The sequence below is a fragment of the Pogoniulus pusillus genome, chromosome 10, assembly GCF_015220805.1.
Source record: "Pogoniulus pusillus isolate bPogPus1 chromosome 10, bPogPus1.pri, whole genome shotgun sequence".
Taxonomy (NCBI): domain Eukaryota; kingdom Metazoa; phylum Chordata; class Aves; order Piciformes; family Lybiidae; genus Pogoniulus; species Pogoniulus pusillus.
In genome coordinates, this window is record NC_087273.1 from 8,100,688 (window position 1) to 8,119,637 (window position 18,950).

General features: G+C 49.6%; 1 protein-coding gene and 1 long non-coding RNA gene across 2 annotated transcripts in view; one reads left to right on the top strand and one right to left on the bottom strand.

Annotated features, from left to right (window-relative positions):
* The window catches only part of CNOT6L (CCR4-NOT transcription complex subunit 6 like), a 36,497-nt gene extending 18,284 nt beyond the window's left edge, over positions 1-18,213 (bottom strand). Inside the window, exon 1 of the mRNA XM_064149738.1 lies at positions 18,166-18,213. The gene's annotated coding sequence lies outside the window, so the exon portion shown is untranslated. The remainder of the gene's footprint in view (positions 1-18,165) is intronic.
* On the top strand, positions 1,754-15,371 carry LOC135178672 (uncharacterized). Its single transcript, XR_010303683.1, has 4 exons — positions 1,754-2,024; positions 4,591-4,800; positions 6,490-6,596; positions 14,878-15,371. It is a non-coding gene; the product is annotated as an uncharacterized LOC135178672 (long non-coding RNA).
* Positions 18,214-18,950: the final 737 nt, after the last annotated feature.

Genomic DNA, 18,950 nt, shown 5'->3' on the forward strand with positions numbered 1-18,950 from the left:
CAATCCACTGCTTCCCTTGGGAGATGATTCCAATCTCTGATTGTTCTCATGTGGAAAAATGTTCTTCTGGAGTCCAACTGGAATCTCCCTAGCAGTAACTTCTCCCCATCACTATCACAGTATCAACAAGGTTGGAAGAGACCTCACAGATCATCAAGTCCAACCCTTTAACCTCCTTGGAACAAGGCAGTCTCCACTCTCCTGGTAGCCACTCTTTATGTACTGGTCCATGGTGCTAAGGTGTCCCCTGAGCCTTCTCTTCTCCAGGTTGCACAAACCCAGCTCTCTCAGCCTTTCCAAAGCATCTGGGTGCTGCAGCAAAAACTGTACTGCAGTGCTATGTAAGACCTCCCCTGAGCCTTCTCATATACCCCAGGGCCTGGTGAGAAGTCTTCCAAGGCATGCTGTTTAGACCACCTGAGTCACCCCACACTCATCCATACCTGCCCACAGGCCAAGAGATGACCACTGCGTGAGTGACACCATCAACAAGCTCTGGGATTGCAGCTTCCTCCTTGGCAAGGGGAACCCAACTGAATGATGTTGAAACCTGGCTGGTTAGGAGAAGTGCCCTGGCAACTGGCAGCAATCTGGGGCAGTCAGAGGCTGTGCAGTGGGACAAGCCCTGAGCTGCCAGTCAGAGGCAGGCACGTTTTTCAGCTCTTACTCACTTGGATGTTGTTTTGAAATGGTGGTGAGTCAAAGGAGCAGCAGGGCCAGCTCCAGACTTACAGAAAAGGGAAAACAAACTTAAATCAAACACAGTTTGTTGGTTGGGTATTTTTTTTCCTTCTGCTGCATTAACAGCAACATTGAGCAAGACTGAAAAGTCACCAGATGTCCTCAAAAGCCACTCTACGTCCTTAAAAGCCACCAGATGTCCTCAAAAGCCACTACACATCCTCAAAAGCCACCATGTGTCTTGAAAACTGGATGAGGCACTTAGTGCCATGGTCTAGTTGACTGGCTAGGGCTGGGTGCTAGGTTGGACTGGATGACTTGGAGGTCTCTTCCAACCTGGTTGATTCTATGATTCTAAAAGCCACTACATGTCCTCAAATGCCACCAGATGTCCTTAAAAGCCACCCCATGTCTTTCTGTTGATAGTAAAAAAAAGAGGAATTCTTCCTGGATTCCCAACTTTTATCATTCCAATCTCCCCCTCTGCTTGTCTTGGAACTCAACTAAGCCCAACCTATTTTTGCTTGGTCTTCAGGGAGGTCCCTGCACCAGCTAATCCCCAAATCAGAGATGCATTTGTGCTGTCACAACGAACAAAGCAGGAAGACCCAGTCAGGAGTGTGGGAATTGAAACAGCATCAATTTAAGTCAGCTTGAACTGTTGTGCAGTTGCTGTCAGGGAAGGTTCAAGCAAGGCCTTTGCTAAAATCCAGCTAGCACAGGTGTGACACAAGCAGAGTCAACTGGGACCACAAACAAATTCTTGACAGCTTTTCTTCTAAGGAATTCCCTTGGGAAACTTCAGAAGCTACCAAGATTTGGCTCTCCACTCCAGATCTAACCATGGAAACTTAAACAGTACGACCTTGACACCATGCAAACAAAAGACAACCTGAGTATGGGAACATCAGAGAATATCAGCTCTGAACAAGCTCTGCAGTCTGGGGGTTTCTACCATGCTTATAGGCTACAAGTCCACCCTCAAGAGCCTAGAGATGATTTGCACTGCAGGGTCACTCAGCTGAAACCCCAGCTATGGGCCCAGGTGAACTTAATCAGCTCCAGCTCAGCTGTAGATAAAAAGGGTTCAGTGGAGGCTGCTTGGTTTGGAAGCTCTATAGGAAGCAGGTTTGTGCCTGCCCTTGCTTTGTGCTTTTGTTTTTCTGTGCTGTTCTATTTGCTGGCTTTTGTGAGTCAATTATAGCTCAAAAAAAAGAGCAAGGGAACAGTACTGATGGTGTGAAGAGTGTCAGAGAAGAAAGTTTTGAGAAGGCTTTGACTCTGAAGACACTTCTTTTGGGCAACACAGGAGCTTCTGCAGGCTTGAAGTTTCTAATGAGCAGGTAACCACAGAAAAGAGCTCTGCTCTTCTTTGCTTAACTATCTAAGGCCTTCTGAGGTTGTGCAGAGGTGGAGAATGTGAGACAGGGAGGACACAGCAGCATAGCACTTGTGAAGAGCACCAAGTCTAGTGAGAAACAGCTGAGGGAATGGGGGGTGTTTAGCCTGTAGAAGGGGAGGGTGAAGGGAGACCTCATTGCTCTCTACAGCTCCCTGAAAGGAGGTTGCAGTGAGGTGGGGTTGGTCTCTTCACTCAAGGAATAAGAAATAGGACAAGCAGAAGCAGCTTCAAGTTGCTACAGGGGATGTTTACATTGGATGCTGGGAAGAGTTTCTTCCTCAGAAAGGTTGTCAAGGCCTGGAACAGGCTTCCCAGGTGCAGTTCCCATCTCTGGAGGGGTTTCAAAGCTGCGTAGATGTGTTGCTGAGGGGCACAGTCTAGTGGTGACCTGGCAGTGTTGGATTAATGGTTGGCCTTGACCATCTCTTGAAACCAAAACAATTCTAGGATTCAGTAGGAGCTACAAGCTCTGGTTTTTCTGAGGGAGAAGCTGAAGGCAGCCCTACAAATTGCATCAAGATGAGAGAAAAAAAGGGCTTGAGGAATTGCTTCACTCACTGTGTTGTTATTTTTGTATGGGTGGGGGAAATCAAGAGCAGCTGCAAAGAGAGGAGATCTCTTCCATTACACAGCACGTCCAAACTCAGCAGAGGAACTAGCTCAGGCCTGCTATAAGACAGCAACTGCACCACTGTGGTTTGTCACAAAGTCAGACTGCCTCTTCCAAAGGCAAATAACTCCCAGCAAGCAGAAGGATTAATGTCTGTGCAGTGGGAAGAGAAAGGCTGCTCCAAGCTGCCCAGATTATTTGGCATCTTAGGCTGCAGGAGGACTTTGAAGTCAGATAGGCTGAAGTCCCTTAGAGCTATGTGCTGCTGCAAAACAATGAGCCCAGAGAGGTTAGAAGATACATTGCTTAAATGACAGTGACTCTAATGTGTTGTTGTGTCCAAGTCCTTTCATACCTCAATGCATGAGTGAATTGTTGGCTCCTAGCAAGGAGGTAAATTGCAAAGAGGTCTCCAGCTCTGTGTTCATGGAGGTTTGGGCACAACTCAACCTCCTGGCCTCCAGCAGAGTCACATTCTTTGGGATTTGCTTTGATTTTCAGTTTCTGTATACAGCTGAGTCAAAATGCCAAAGCATTCTGAAAACTATCCAGCAGCCAGCCCTCAATCACTCCTCCTGCCTCTGAGCAGCAGCATCTTGCTGTCCATCCACTTCCACAGGGTGATTGCTCCCAGGAATTCAACTCCTGCTGGCTGAGGAGGCCAGAGGGTGTGTGCAAGACACAGGAAAGCTGCAGCACCAATTGCCAAAAAGCCATTTTTATCTATGGATTTTGTAAGTGGGATGAAATGGTTGCAGAGGGAGGAGAGGAAGGCTGCTGGTGTGCAATAAGGGTGTTCTGTTTGTGCTCTGAGTGTGTGCCAAGGCTGCTCTGTGTTTGAGTGTGTGACAGAAGTCTCCTTGTTTTGGCCTCCAGGAGGGGAAGGGCAGCACCCACAAAACCAAAAAGCTGACTTAGAGCACAATCATAGAATTGTTTTGGTTGGACCTCTAAGGCCTAATAGCAGCCTTCCAGTACCTGAAAGGAGCTACAAGAAGGCTGCAGAGGGACTGTTTGCAAAGGCCTGCAGGGACAGGATAAGGAGCAATGGTTTGAAATGAGAGATGTTAGGATCAAGTTCTGCACCATGAGGGTGCTGGAAGACTGCAAGAGATTGCCCAGGGAGGTAGCTGAAGCCACATCCTTGGAGATATTCATGGTGAGGCTTGACAGGGCTGTGAGCAACCTGCTCCAGGAGAGTCCCTGCTGACTGAAAGGGGTCTGGCCTGGATGACCTTTGAAGGTCCCTTCCAGCCCAAACCATTCTAGGATTCTAAGAAAAGAAAGGTTCTGGGAGGGGGGGGTCAGGGACAGCAGGAAAATGTCTGAGCTTTGGGAAACTGTGCTAGTTTGAAGCAAGCTAGAATGTTTTGGTGAGAAGAACTAGATCCTAGGCTGTGAAAGAAAAATAATGGTGATGTCTGCTCCCCTCAGAGTCTTGCTGAAGAAGAAAGGAAAACATTAGATAACACTCTTGCCATTTTCTCACTCACTCTGCCTTGGGCTTCTGACTGAACTGCATCTCCCTAACCTCACCTTCACTTCATAACCTCTTGCAGCCCTTCACAACCCTGCAAAACCTGCAAGCAGGAGTTGGGACTTGCACTCAGCCACTCCAGCTAGAGAAGCCAGGAGCGTGGTGAAAGACCACATCACCAACAAGCACACAGCAACAGTGCAGTGGAACTTGTCCAGATCTTGCTCTAGTTTGGATTCTATGTGGTAGTCACATTAGGCACAGCAAGAGTAGGCTCTTTAAGTTCCACAGATTACTCAGAGCTTGAAACAACCAAAACCATGGTTGATGTCCCACAGCCCATCTGCAGGCTGAAGAAAGCACTCATGCCCACTCAACACACACATAATTAGAGGGAAGTTCTTCTTCCATATCTTGCAGGATGTGTTCCACTAGGCTGGCCCTGACCTCACAGAGGTGGTGGATGTTGAGTGAAGATGAGATGAGACCCTGAGATGGATCCAGTAAGGAAGAAGCCAGCTGGGAGAGAGTCTCCCTGGGAGCTGCAGCTCATAGGGATGTGCTAGAGGCTGGGCAAAGGGACCAACACCTGCTGCTGTTACCTTAACTACACAGGAAGGAAGAACACAGGTGAGGGTACCAGCTCAGCTCAGAGCTGCTCATGTGCTGTCAGGCCCCCAAGGCAAACAAAACAAAGCTGTACAACCAACTTGAGCAATCACAGCCTGGGAGGCTCCTTGACTCCTCTTCAGGTTAGAAGAGGGAAGATTGGAATGCAGGAGCTACCCAAAGAACCTGCAGCTGACAGTAAGGCCAGTGGTGGTGGGATCACAGAGGGCTTCATGTTGTTGCTTCAACAAAGCCCAGAGAAGCAGAGAAAAGTCATAGGAACAAATCCTGGAGGGGAAAAAACACCAAAGGGCAGCAAAAGCCGAGGGGAGGAGTGGGAAGGGAGGGAAGGAGCTTTGTTTGATTAATCTTAGAGCCAACTGGCACTCATTTGATGGAAATGCTAATTGTCCTACTGCCATACACCCACTAGTTATTTCCCCCTGTTCCCTCATCTCCTCTAAATGAGGTCTAGAGGCTTTCTCTTAAATCACAGGTGCCACACAAATCTCCAGGTTGCCACCCTTCCTCTTCCTCCCTGTCACACCCCCACTTACAAGAAGATCTGAACAATTTACTGCATGGCAAGGCTAGGGAATATTAAGGGGGTTATTTTTAACCTCTGTGCTTGGTTAACTCTTCAGTCCTTACTCCAAAGGAACAGTTTCTGCTCAGTTTGAAACAGCCTGGTTGTCTGTCTGCCAAGTCTTGAGTACCTGCCTTAAGTCACTGAGTAACACCAGGCTTAGATTTACTGCTTCCAAAGGAGCTCTTAGTTTACACACAAGCTCTGCTACACAGAAATGCATACAAGGGGTCTGTTGTAGGGCAAAGAGAGTTTCACCAGGGAGCCTGTAAACAAATCAAACCCCCAAAGGGAAGGTTTCAATAGCACATTTATTTATTTACATGAGTTGTCCTCCCCCTTGCTCAAAGAAATGACCCATTTGCAATGCTGCCCCATCCCCTGGAGAGTGCTGGGCTTTTAATGAGATACAAGACAAAGTGGCTTAAAGGATTAAGAACTGAAGTCACAGGGAGTCTGGGGAAGGAAGCAGCCAGTGCTGGATCAGTAGGGAGCTTCAAGGCAAAACGCTGTGCTGAGCTGTGGGCACAGAAGGGAAGCAGCAGCACATGGCTGCGGTGTAAAGCAGGAGGTTTTCCTAGGCCAGAAAACACCAAGGACTGAGCAAGCTTTAAGTGTGATGCTGTGGGAGCATCTCTCCAAGCCTCCAGGGAAAGAGCTGGTTTATTGACCAGCCTAATCCCACACTTTGGCTCATTCATGAGAAAGACTCTGTTCAGCTTGTCCCCGAGCCAACACTTTGTCTGATTCAGCATCTCAGGATCAATAATTGGAGAGCAGTCAGCTACTGACCTGCTTTTCTGAGCAAAAACTCCTCTAGAGTTATTAATTCATGTACACCCCTGGCAGCAGCCTGGAAGTGATCTCCTCAATGAGCATTTCTTCCTTTCTTTAAAACAGAATTCAAACCATCAATAACTTTCCACCCCTCAAAGGGGAAGTTTGTACCTGGGCGAGAAGAAGAAATGAGATTTATTTCTGTGGCTATGTTGTTGTCTTGCCTTTTGAGGGGTAGGCTCCTAGCACTTGAACAAAATAAGTGAAGCCCAGCAGCACTCCAGCTTCTCTTCCTGTGTGACAGAAAGAGAAGGGGCAGCTTATCACTCACAATCTGTTCTTTGCAGCCATAATTAACAGCAGAGAGGAATCTGCCACCTTGCGTGAATAAAACTGACCTCAAACAGCTTCAAAGCTCCAAGACCTGCCCTGTTCAGCTACAGGTAGAATTTGGGTGAGTCAGAGCTCAAGACTTTAAAAGAAAAGGGAGGGAGGGGAAGAGAAAGGCAGAGTTAAAAAAAGAGTCCAGTGGAAATTGTTTCGAGTTGCTGGCACAATAAATTAGCCTTTGGATAGCACAGTCCACAGGATGCTGCATCAGTGCTCAAAGTAGATGGGCTGGGGGAGAAAGAAAAGGGTTCTCTTGAAAATAAAGCAGTTTATAGGCAATAAACCTGTTTCTTGGTAGGATATATTTACTCAAAGAAGTAAAACAGCTTGCCTCATAGCCTGACAAAAGCATATTATTTGGATATGGAAAGCCAGTTAGCTCTGTTGCTTCTGTATCTGATTATCCAAATCCTTCCCTTGTGCATTTACACCAGACTTAAAACTTCCAAATACCAGATTTAGTATGAAAAAAACCAATGTTGCTGAGTAAGAAATAAGTTTCCTAGCTGCAAATGAGAAATTACAGCAACAACAGCCCAGGACAATCTCTGTAGGGAGTGGGAAATTAATATGCAGGTGGCTGAGAAGTTAACTGAGGAGCTCCCTAAAGTTTGTGCTTGCAAAGGCTTCATTGAGATCTCTCCTCCCTCCCTGTCCCACTAAGTTGTGGTCATGGTCCTTCAGCGTGGAGTTGTTGGTGCAGAAGCCATCAGGTACTGTCAGCATGAAGGGTTTCAAGGCACTGAGGTGCTAGGAAGCTCAAGTGCTCACCACACCAAGTGCTGTACAAAAGATAATCATCTCTGAAAGGAAGTTACAAAGGGAAACAGGCTCCAGCAGCCTGGTCCTACCAAGCTGGGCTTCAAGCAAAGTGCTGCTTTACAGAAACAGAGCCTAAAGCAAGAGCAGAGAGACAGTGGGCTTGAGGAAGAGGCAAGTAAGGCTTAAGGAATGCTGCAGCCTTGTTGACAGCTGGAGGTTTTAAACCACACCATGTCCCAGGTAGAAAATAATTCTGAGTTACACTCACCTCCCTGCAAAGACAGCCAGGGCTGGTTTGTCTGTGCCAAGCAAGAAATGGCAATCCATTTCAAGCTGCTTTGGCAGTGCCCAGCGCTGACTACAGCCAGCAGCAAAGCATCTTGCTGCTCATCACAGGAATAGGGCAGTCTTCATCCACAATCTCCCCAAGCACCCTGTTCCAGTGTCTCCCCACCCTCACTGTCAAGACTGCTTGCATGTTTTCAGCTCTGTGGCCTACAGCCTTTCCTGGTCCTTGTGCTTAACACTAAGATTTGATGGCCTAAAAAGGTGTTAGCAAGCTCCTGATGGAATAGTCCCGTTCAAACACTCCAGGTACTTTTGTCTCTTCCATGTAAGCTGAGGAGTTTGCTCTGGAGAGCAATGGTGTCAAGCCACTCCTGGTGGTGCAAGAGGATCAGGAATGGGAAGAGGCTGCCCAGGGAGGTGGTGGAGTCCCCATCCCTGCAGGTGTTCAGAAAACGTGCATCCATGGCACTTGGGGACATGGTTTAATGGCCATGGTGGTCTTAGGTTGATGGTTGGACTTGATGCTCTTGGAGGTCTTTTTCAACTGAAACAATTCCATGCTTCTTTGATTAAAGAAATGCTTTTTCCCTCAAGTGAGCTTCGACACATGGAGAATATCCTTTGCTGCTCTCGTTGCTCCAGGCTGAGAGCTGGAGCAGAATTAACAGAGGGTGAAGCACAGAGCTGTCACCCCTGGGGAGAAACACAGACAGGAACCAGTGGTAGCATCATGAAGCTGCCAGTGTTTGCTGGCCTTTCAGAAAGGGTTGATTCACTGCTTTGTGTTGGAGCACATATTGGTGTGAGCTGCTGGAGTCCCACACACATGACACAGGCTGCTTCCTGCTGGTACAGGTAGGAAGCTTCAAACTTATTGGCAAGGCCTTTAAAAGCAGCACAGCTGTCACAAACTGTTGATTGCAGGTAAAAGAAAACCCTCTTTGCATATTCTGGAGACTCATGGAACTTGCAGTTCTGGGCAGGAAAAGGCCAACTGGAGCAGTGCTGAATATGGTTCTAGAAAGCTGGCTATTGCTTCCTCTGTGCCTTCAAATTCAAGAGATGTTCATTCTGGTGCCTGAATTGTTAGCTGGGCCTGGAAGTAGGCTGAGTTCTCCAGCCAGCAGAAATTTCCACTCGTGAACGCCTTTCCTCTAATCCCTTCTTGTTTTGGAAAGTTCAGAAAGCAAAAGGAAAATGGGGCTAGGTAACTTCTCACACAGTCACAAGTGCCAGGCAGAGTCAGGGGCACGCTGGCAGACGGCTCCAGCTTGCCTTTTTTCCTCCAGCCAAATTAGATCTTGCTGTTGGGAGTAGTTTAGTCTCCAGGAACATTTTGGTACCTGTGTAATGATCTTCTTTCTTCTCCTCCCTAATCTTAGAGAAAGATTGTGAAGGAGTGAGAGGACAAACAGTGTTAGATGAAAACCAGGTTAATTCTATACACCAGATCTGTGATGTAGAGCCCTGGAATCATCTGTAAGGTGATCAGACAGATGAAGCACCTCTCCTAAGAGGAAAGGCTGGAAGAATTGGGGTGGTTCAGCCTAGAGAAGGCTACAGGGAGACCTTAGAGTTCAATCTGAAAGAGACCTACAAGAAGGCTGGGGATGGACTGCTCAGAAGGGCCTGTGGTGGGGATAGGATGAGGGGCAATGGTTTGAAATTGCAGCAGGGTAGGTTTAGGTTGGACACCAGGAGAATGCTCTGCATGATGAGAGTGAGGAGATACAGGAATGAGATGCAGTTGAGACCCCATCCCTGCAGACATTCAAGATCAGACTTGATGTGGCCCTGAGCAGCCTGATCTAGTTGGAGGTGTCCCTGCTGCCTGCAGGGGGCTTGGACAAGATGACCTTTGGGGGTCCCTTCCAACCCAATGCAATCTCTGAGTGGAATTCAGTAAATGAATTTGGAATATTTTGAGTGGGTGAAAGAAGCACTTACATGAAGTATTCGAGACCTGTGGATAGAAGAGGAGGGTTGGATTTTTTGCAGTACTAAGATCTCTCTGAAATGTCTCGGATGCTAAGGTTCTGGCACACAGCAAAGCCTGAGGCTCTGACCTTAGGATTGCTTTTCACTCCTTGGTCTGGTTTTTGGTCTATGGTTTGACTGAAATGGATTGAAGCTTGAGGAGTGAAGATTCAGATTGGACCTTGGGAAGAAATTCTTTACATTGAGGAGGGTGAGACACTGGAACAGGTTACCCAGGAAGGTTATGGATGCCCTCCTCTTGGATGTGTTCAAGGCGAGGTTGGATGAGGCCTTGAGCAACCTAGGCTAGTGGGAGATGCCCCCGTCTGTAGCAGGGAGGTTGGAGTAGATGGATCCCTTCCATCCCAACCCATTCTATGAATGTATGAAACTTGCAGGACCTCTCCACTCCAAACAAAACACAGGATGGTGACAGCCAGCAAAGCATGCAAAGGATGTTTGCTACTCTCCCTCTTTCCCACTTTTCCTGTCTCATGTGGAAAAAAATAAGCTAATAAGCTGCAGGAGGAAATCTTTACCATGCTTGAGAAAATCTTTATCATGCTTCTGTCTCTCTTGAAGTCAAGCCAGAACCTTCTGAGAGAGCCTTTAGAGTGATTTCTTATGAAGAAGAAAAAAGGAAAGCAGAACTAATTTGTGATTAGAAGGCACAAAGATGTTCAAACGGAAGCATTCCTGAAAAGCAAGGGGAAAAAGTATCCAGTTTACCCTGAGAGGTGAACAACAAACCTGAGCAGCATCTCCAAATCCTGCCTGTTACTTACAGCTTGACCAAAAGTGGATGAGTTTTGGAGTTATCTTTGTAGTTGTGAAATCTGATATCTAAAAAAGCATCTTGGATGGCCTCTGACACCCAAGCAAAGAGGAGAAAAACGAAGAGGGGATCACTTTGCACTGTAGCTTTCAATATGAGGGTCAGGTTCCTAACCCAGAGAATAAATCTGCTAAAAAAAGGATTGCTTCAGCTGGTAGTGGGCACTGGAAGAAATGAAAACAAAGAGGCTGATCTTACCCAAAATTTTGCTTGGCAGCACACAAAAAGTTCCTTTTCCAAATGGTCTGTCAACAGAGCAGGCGCTGGAGTTGTCAGAATGTCTTTAAAAGAAAATGAAAGCCATTCCTCAGGCAGGGAAAGGGATCCCTTTTCATGGATCCATAGAATGGGTTGGAAGTGACCTCAAAGATCATCCACTTCCAGCCCCCTGCTGTGGGTAGGGACACCTCCCACTAGCCCAGGTTGCTCAAGGCCTCATCCAACCTGGCCTTGAACACCTCTAGGAAGGGGGCAGCCACAGCCTTCCTAGGTAACCTGTTCTAGTGTCTCCCCACCCTGACTGTGAAGGATTTCTTCCTAACCTCCACTTTCAGTCTCCCCTCTTGCAGCTTCAATCTATTGCCCCTCATCCTATCACCCTTGTTAAAAGTCCCTGCTCAGCTTTCTTGTACCCCTTCAGGTGTTGGAAGGCTGCTCCAAGGCCTCCATAGAGCCTTCTTTTCTCCAGGCTTAACAGCCCCAACTCTCCCAGCCTGTCCCCACAGGGGAGGTCCTCCAGCCCTTCTGCTGTAGCTGTGACCCTTGACCTGTGTATTGTTAAGCAGAAAGCAATTGCCCTTGCCTCTCCCTTGTCTGCCCGAAAGGGGGGCAGCCAAACCTGCCTCTGCAGCAACACAGGGCTAAACACTCCTCCCCCCTGCAACCTGCAGAGACACCTCAACCAACCCTTCTTTTTTCCCCTTTAAAAACTATTTAAGATCACTTAATTGAGTGCTTAGTTTCAGGCAGTTTTTAAGTAGGAGACTGAGGAACTGCTGACTTGCAGTGGTAGCTGTGGAAGGACTGGTGGCCAGCATAAAGGATCCTTAGTCAGGAGCTGTGGTTTGTGCAGCTGTGGTTTGTTGTTCCCCTCTCCAACACAGACCACAGGTAGGTGCCTAGCTTGGGAAGGGCAAAGAATCTTTGGATGCTTTGCCTCCAGTAGTTTCCCAGCCATAAAAATTCCTGCTGCTCCTAGCTGAGGGCACAATAGGTTTTCCTTTATGTTTGGTTTAGGGTGAGAAGTAATCCCGACTCTCATCAGCAGGGATGATGATTCTGAAGGATTAGTTGCCTCACGTCTGTAAACAAGGGTTTACCAATCCTCAAGCTGCCAATGGAGGAGAGGGAACCCAAACCTAGTAACACTTCTGAAGATACATCACCCCCTGGACTCAGAAAGTCCTTCCTGGGGATTCTGTCTTTATTCACAGACTTTTCCCTCAAGTGAATCTCCATGAACTGAAGCTAGGCAACAGTGCTGCTGTTTTCATCCCAAAATCTTTGACACCACCACTTTTAACCTCAACTTGCTTCCAGCAGCAAGACAGTGGACAAAATCCCCTCCTCTCTCTCTCTCTCTCTCTCTCCCCCTCCCCACAGCCTTACCCTCAATGTTGTGCTCCAAGTGGAAGTTTCACTTTCCCCAACCTATTTAGTTTTAACAAAGGAAAAAAGGGAAAGTGAAACTTTCTCTTCTGCTATCCTAGGAAGGTAGAGTCCTGCAGCTCTTGTAATCTCATGAATTCATTCATAGAATGGTTTAGGTTGGAAGGGATCTTAAAGATCATCCATCTGCAACTTCCCTGTCATGGGCAAGGATGCTTTCCACTAGCCCAGGCTGCTTAAGGCTTCTGTTGTCAGGTTCTCACCCTCTTGTGACTCTCTTCTCAAACTAGAAGATCCCTACACGTAAGGGGCTCCTTTTCTAACCCATCTCCTACCTCGTTCCAACTGAACTAAAGAGAAGCTGTGGAGCAGGAATACAGTATCCCAACAACGTTCTTGTCCAGGAAGCTTAAGAGAAGCTAGGAAAGGGGAAATGTTTAAAAAAAGACAAGCAAAGAAAAAAGCCAAAACAAACAAGCAAAAGCCACCAAAACAAACAAAGACCCAAAGAAAGCCAAACAAAAAAAGCCCTACTCAAATAAACTACATAAAGTTCTGAATCAACATCACTTTTTGAGGCACCCTTTCCAAGAACCTCTTGGGTTGCTTTCTTCTCTGAAGCACCTTTGCAAGTTGCACTCCTTCCTTAGAGAAAGCAGAAAGGTCCTTCACAGGCAGACAACAAAGCACAACTAGCTGGAGTGCCCTGCAATCACACGGAGCCATCAATCACTCATGTCAGGAAATGCCAAAGCAGAGGGTGAGCACACGCAGCCTTATTGCTCCCTGTGTATGCACACAGATCACAAGCTTTAGCAGAGTTACTTGTGTGCATGACAAAGGATCACAGAATCTCAGAATGATTTGGGATGGCAGGGACCTCCAAAAGTCAGCCAGTCCAACCCTGCTGCAGTCAGCAGGGACATCCTCCACTAGAGCAGGTTGCTAGCAGCCTCGTCCAACCTCACTTTGAATATCTCCAGGGCTGGGGCCTCAATCACCTCCCTGGGTGACCTGGTGCAGTGTTTCAGCACACCTCCATGGTGCAGAACTTATTCCTAACATCCAGTTTAAATCTGCTCTTCACTCGTTTCAAATCATTGTCTCTTGTCCTGTCCCTGCAGGCCTTTGCAAACAGTCCCTCCATAGATTTCTTATAGCCTCCTTCAGGTACTGAAAGGCTGCTCCAAGGTCTCTCTGAAGCTTTCTCTTCTCCAAGCTGAACAGCCCCAGCAGTCTCAGCCTTGTCTCCTGAGCACTAACTTGTGCCCATCACCCCTTGTCTTTTCCATGGGAATCCTTGTCAAAAGGGAGTCTCCATCCTCCTGGCAGCCACCCTTTATGTACTGAAACATGGAAATAAGGTCTCTCCTGAGCCTTCTCTCCTGAAGGGTGAACAAAGCCTCAAGCTGGGGAGCAAGAGAATTCCAGAAATGTTGTTGCCAGCTCAAGATACTGTTAAATAAGTATCTTAAGACAGTTCCCTTATCATTGCAAGTGAGATGAAGAAGCTATACAGATGAATCACTGAAACCCAAAGAATTCATCAAAAGGTAAAGTTACCACAGTGCTGGCACTGCCAATCACAGAATCACAGCACAGGAGGGGCTGGAAGAGACCTCAAAAGATCATCCAGTCCAACCCTCCCCTGCTCTGGCAGAGCAGGATCACCTAGGACAGGTCACACAGGAACACATCCAGGTGAGTTCTGAATGTCTCCAGAGAAGCAGACTCCACAACCCCTCTGGGCAGCCCACTTCAGGGCTCCAGTACACTGACAGTGAAAACCTTTTTCCTTATGCTCCTGTGTACCTCCTCTGAACACCCTGCAGTCTCCATCCATCTCCTGGTTCCTTTCTTTACTGTCAGGTTAGTGAGCAGGGGCTCAGCATAGGGGCCAGTGGGTGCCAGAGCTGGGAGCAGAGCAGCACTAGCAAAGTTCAACCATCTCTGTTGGCATGGCTGCAGCAGCAGAACAGCCTGCTGCATGTTTTGACACGTATGTTAACTGATAACCTGATGGGATTTAGTCACCATTCCTCCCCAGCTTTCCAGAGCTGGCAGCTGGCAATCCTGAGCAAGGTAAGTGCAGCATTAAATTAAGGCAGCTTGGTCCCCAAGCCTGAGCCATGAGTGGTGCAGGGGACGTGGAGAGCTGTCTATGGCACCAACAAATCTGCTCAAGAGGAGAGAAACACTTTGTTAGCCTGAAGAAAATGAGTAACAAGCACCCAAGCCTTGATTACAGGCAATCATTAAGAGAACCACAAAATTTGGGGTGGGGGAAATACTACAAGAGGCTTAGCAGTTAATGCTTTAAAGCAGTAAATCCACAGCAAATCCTCCTGAATCTAAATATGCCTGAGACATATTTTTAACTTCTTTTTCTCAAATGCCATCTTCTGCTCCCAAACACCTCCACTCTTCCATTTGCTCTCCCACTACTCTGCAAATCAGGTTACAGCCCTCGAGTGCCCTTTCTGGCACCTCCAAAAAGCTCTTTTCCCAGTGAATAGTAAACAATATGTTTGTATTTCTCTTTTTCAACTCAAGTAACCCAAAAAGTGTCCAAGAGATTAAAGTTGATCTAAGCAGTGAGTTGTTTGGGCTTTTTTTGTTGTTGTTAAAGAAACTTTGCTCTAAAATTAGGCATATTACTGCTGCATCATTTTACCACTTGACACCAGAGAGCCCTCTTTTAATAACAAAAGAAATACACCTCCCTGACTGTGCCCTTTGAACAAAAAAGACAGAAGCTCTGAACAACAACAACAAAAAAAAGACAGAGGCTGCAGCAGTCTACTCAAATATTAAGTTTTTCTTCTTGGTTTCAATTAAGTGTGGAAATTAATTGGTTGTTTGTTTTTTTTTCCAGTGCTGCCTTTTCATTTCCTTACCAGAGTCCAAATCCAGTTTGGGATCACTTTGTGGCTTATTTCTTGTGAAGAATGGTGTGAAAACTGAAGATTACTGTGCCTGGGAAACTTGGTCAAAAGCCTGCCTTTCACAACCCCAAGACTCCTCATGAAAAGCAACCAGAGCCCACGTGGGCAAAACCAAACCAAAATGAAATCCTAGCTTATCCCAGGCAATGGGAAGTTTTATAAGCAACTTAGAAGGGGAAGAAAAGAAACAGCAGCCATAAATTTACTTACTTCCACCAGAGAATTCCCACTGCAAAGGTGAGCAAGCTCCTCCAGACCGTGGATGGGAGGAGGAGAGCCACACAAAGCAAAGACAACCCCGAGCTGTCCTTTACAAGCCCAGCAGCTAAATGTCTGATTATTCTACATCCCAGGGAGCTTTAACAGCAGCAGCACTGCTCCCAGAACAGGGGAAAACACCCTTTACACATGAAAACAAGCTCTATCAGTGAAAGTGCACTCCTGCAGATAACTGCTTCTACAGCTGGGACTTCTGCTGGCACAGCTATGTCAGTCACGGGTCACACTCCGTCACTGAGCTCGCAGACAGAGCTGTGCCAGCAGAAGTTTGTCGTGTGAACCTGGTGGGAAATTCAGCAGCCACACTGAAATGAATCTGCTAAGTTTTGTGTTCTGGGGTTCCCCCCTCCCCCTGCTGCTGCCAAATGAAGGTTGGTTTTTTTTTTCTGATGCTGGGTAAGCTCACCCATGTGCTGCTGACACTTTAGGATTTCAGCTTCCAAGGCCAGGGAAATCTAAACTTAGCTTAAGGACGTGGCAGTACCTACTGGCCATTTACATCGTACTTGATCCTTCAATTAAACAAACTAAATTAGCAAGAGGCCCTGTAGGAAGAAAAGATAAAACAGAATCCATTAAAATTCTGCTGTACTCTGAGCTGCTTGCCCTCGCTTTTCTAACAGTAGGAAAAGGAAACTGAAAGTGTTTAAGAGGATTTGTTTAGCAGGCAGCAGAGCTTTGCAAAACCCCCACTGTTAAGTTAAACCACAGAGGCAAACTCTAATAGGGCTCCTGGCATCCTCAGTCACCTCTGGAGGTGACTGAACACCTGAGATGAGGCTCAAAAGTGAAGTTCTGCGTGGAAGAAGTGACACAATGCTGAGTGCTATGCTTTGCTCCGGAGCAGCAAGGTGTCAGAAGTGTGCTCTGCTCATCTGCTCTGCAGCAAAATCACAACCTTGAGCTGTAAATATGCTCCCACCACCCAAAAGCAAAACTACAGGCAAGTGCTTTGGTGCCTCTCAACCTGCTGGTGTTCAATAATGCATAGAGCTGTCCACAGCACAGGGCTGTGGAAGGGAGAGTGGCTGGAAGAAAGTAGAGGGTCTGGAGGGGCAGAAGAAGGAAAAGAGAAGGGCTGGGGGTATAGGAAGAAGGAAAAGGAGACAGGGCTGGAAGTACAGAAGGAGGGAAAGGAGAAGGACTGGAGGTATAGGGAGAAGGAAAGGAGAAGGGCTGGAAGTAGAAAAAGAAAGAGAAGAGAAGGGCTGGCGGTAAGGAAGAAGGAAAGGAGAAGGGCTGGAGGTACACGAAGGAGGAAAGGAGCAGGGTTGGATGAAGTCAGGTCAGGCTGCAGCGCTTGCACACAGCACAAAGTAAACCTGGAACGAGAAGCCTGCCTTGATGTTTAGCAAGGGATGCCCAACATGTGTCTCGACCTAAAGCAGGCTCTGCTTCAGAAGAGTGAAATTTGGTGGCACCAATTTCTCATTTTGATAAGGAGGAGGCAGAACCAAAATCCCTGGCAGTGCTGCGTTTCTGCTCCACCCTCCTCAGCTCTTTCTGGCCCTCCAAACTGGGATCCAGCTCCTAGGAATGCCTTAGGCTGCACCACAGGGTATAGAATCATAGAATCAACCAGGTTGGAAGAGACCTCCAAGATCATCCAGTCCAACCTAGCACCCAGCCCTGGCCAATCAACCAGACCATGGCACTAAGTGCCTCATCCAGTCTTTTCTTGAAGACCCCCAGGGACGGTGCCTCCACCACCTCCCTGGGCAGCCCATTCCAATGGGAAATCACTCTCCCTGTGAAGAACTTCTTCCTAATATCCAGCCTATAAGGCTTTGTTGTTAGAAATAATGTCCTTTTGTTTAGGGGCGAAAAAACCCCACCCCAGTATCTCGGAGGAGCTGCAGAGGCTATAAACAGACACCTTATCAGCACTTCCACTATCAGCCATGTCTACACACACAAGAAGTACAACCCTGAGTGCCTCCAGGATGAGGTGGTGTCCCCTCCAGCTTAGTTTTCGGCTGGTGGGGCAGCGCGTTTGCGCTCAGCGGAGCAGCAGAGCATCGCCGAGCGCAGGTACGAATGTAACAGCTTCCTCCCCTCTCGGCTCAAACAAGGGCATCTACAACTCTTATCAGCACCACAAGCCCTAACTTCCCAAAGCAAATACGTAGCCCATTCGAAGTTTCAAAAACCGGCCTGATAGAGGCCAATCGACTCAGGATTCGAGAAGGTCAGATGAAACTTGGCAGGGCAGAAGGCGACCGAGCCCTTCTCCCTATTTACCAAGAGCACCTAAGTTGAAAAAGCAAGCCCCAAAGCGTCACCAGAAGCCTGAAGCGCATTCTCGTGGCGGCAAGCAGCAGCTCCCGAGCTGGCAGCCCAGCTTCTCCTGCAGCTGACGTTCCTGCCACCTTCCGCACACAGGACCGCTGGGGACCGCCAGCAAACAGCGCCGAGACCCGTCCGCGGCGCCCCAGAACCGGCCCTGCGGCAGGTCCCACCGCGGGAAGCCGCCAGCCTCGAGGCCAGGACGGAGGCCAAGCGCTCAGCCGGCGGCCAGGGTCACCTCACGCCTGGGGTTTAGCCCAGAGCCAGAGTTCACCTCACTGCTGGGGGTACAGCCTGGCACCCTCGAAAGCAGCCCGGGCGAGCGGCTGCCAACGCGGCCCAGCTTCCAGGGCTGATCACCGACCGCTGGCCCCAGGGCTCGGACCCCTCCCCACGCTCCTGGTTCCCCGGCCGCTCGCTGGGGGCCCTTACTCCCCTCCGGGGCCTCCCCTCGCCCAGGACATGCCCGTAGCCCCCCGGGCCTACACACGGACCCGCGTGTCGGTGGCGGCTGCCAGGCGGCCCAGGCCGCGGCGGCCGCTCCAGGCGCTGGCCCCGGTGCTGGCCCCGGTGCTGGCGGGGCGCGACATGGCGGCGCGGGCCCGGCCCCCCCTCCCCGGCCCCGCCAGGCCCCGGCGCGCCGCGGCGCTCACCTGCATCCGGCGCGGCGGGGCGGCGGGGCCGGCGGCGACAGGGCGGCGGGGCGGCGGCGGCGGGCAGCAACGACATGCAGGCGGCGGCCCGCCGGGGAGCGGGGCCGAGCCGGGGACGGAGCCGCGGGGCCGGGGCGGCGGCGGCGGCGGCGGGGAGGAGCGGGCCGGGGCTCGGGCGGCGCGGAGGGCGGAGGAGACGGAGGCGGGCGCGGGGAGGCGGGAGGCGGCGCCGGGGCCGGCGTGAGGCGGGCGGCGCGGGGGGGAGCCTCGGGCACACGCCGGGCCCTGTCACCCCCCCGGCAGCCCGCGCCGACACCTGTCCGGGGCGGCAGCGGCGCACCACGGCCGCGGGGCGACATCGGCGGCCCCGCAGCACACCGGCGGGGCCCCGAAAGCCGAGGAGGGGACGACCCCCCGGGTTTACCTCACGGTTTTGATGGCGGCAGCCAGGAGGTCTCTGCAGAGCGGGAGCCCAGGAGGAGGCTGCCATCAGGAGGGCCAGCGGCAGCCTGGGGACGTGGCTTGGCTGGCTGCGGGTGACTTGTGGGGGGCACTGCTTGTCCCCAGGTTATGGAGGAGTGGCAGTGGGACGGGAGAGTGGCAGAGCTCTGGGCCCGGGGGAGCTTGAGGCTGCAGAGGGCTCCTCTTCAGCACCGGTGGCTTTGGTTTGTCCTCAGGCAGCAGCTCCTTTCCCGGGCAATCTTTTTGAGCCCCCAGATTTCAGCTGTGCAGACCTGTGTGAGACTGGGAATGCTCTTCTGGGCAGCTGAAGCAAGGAAGCACAG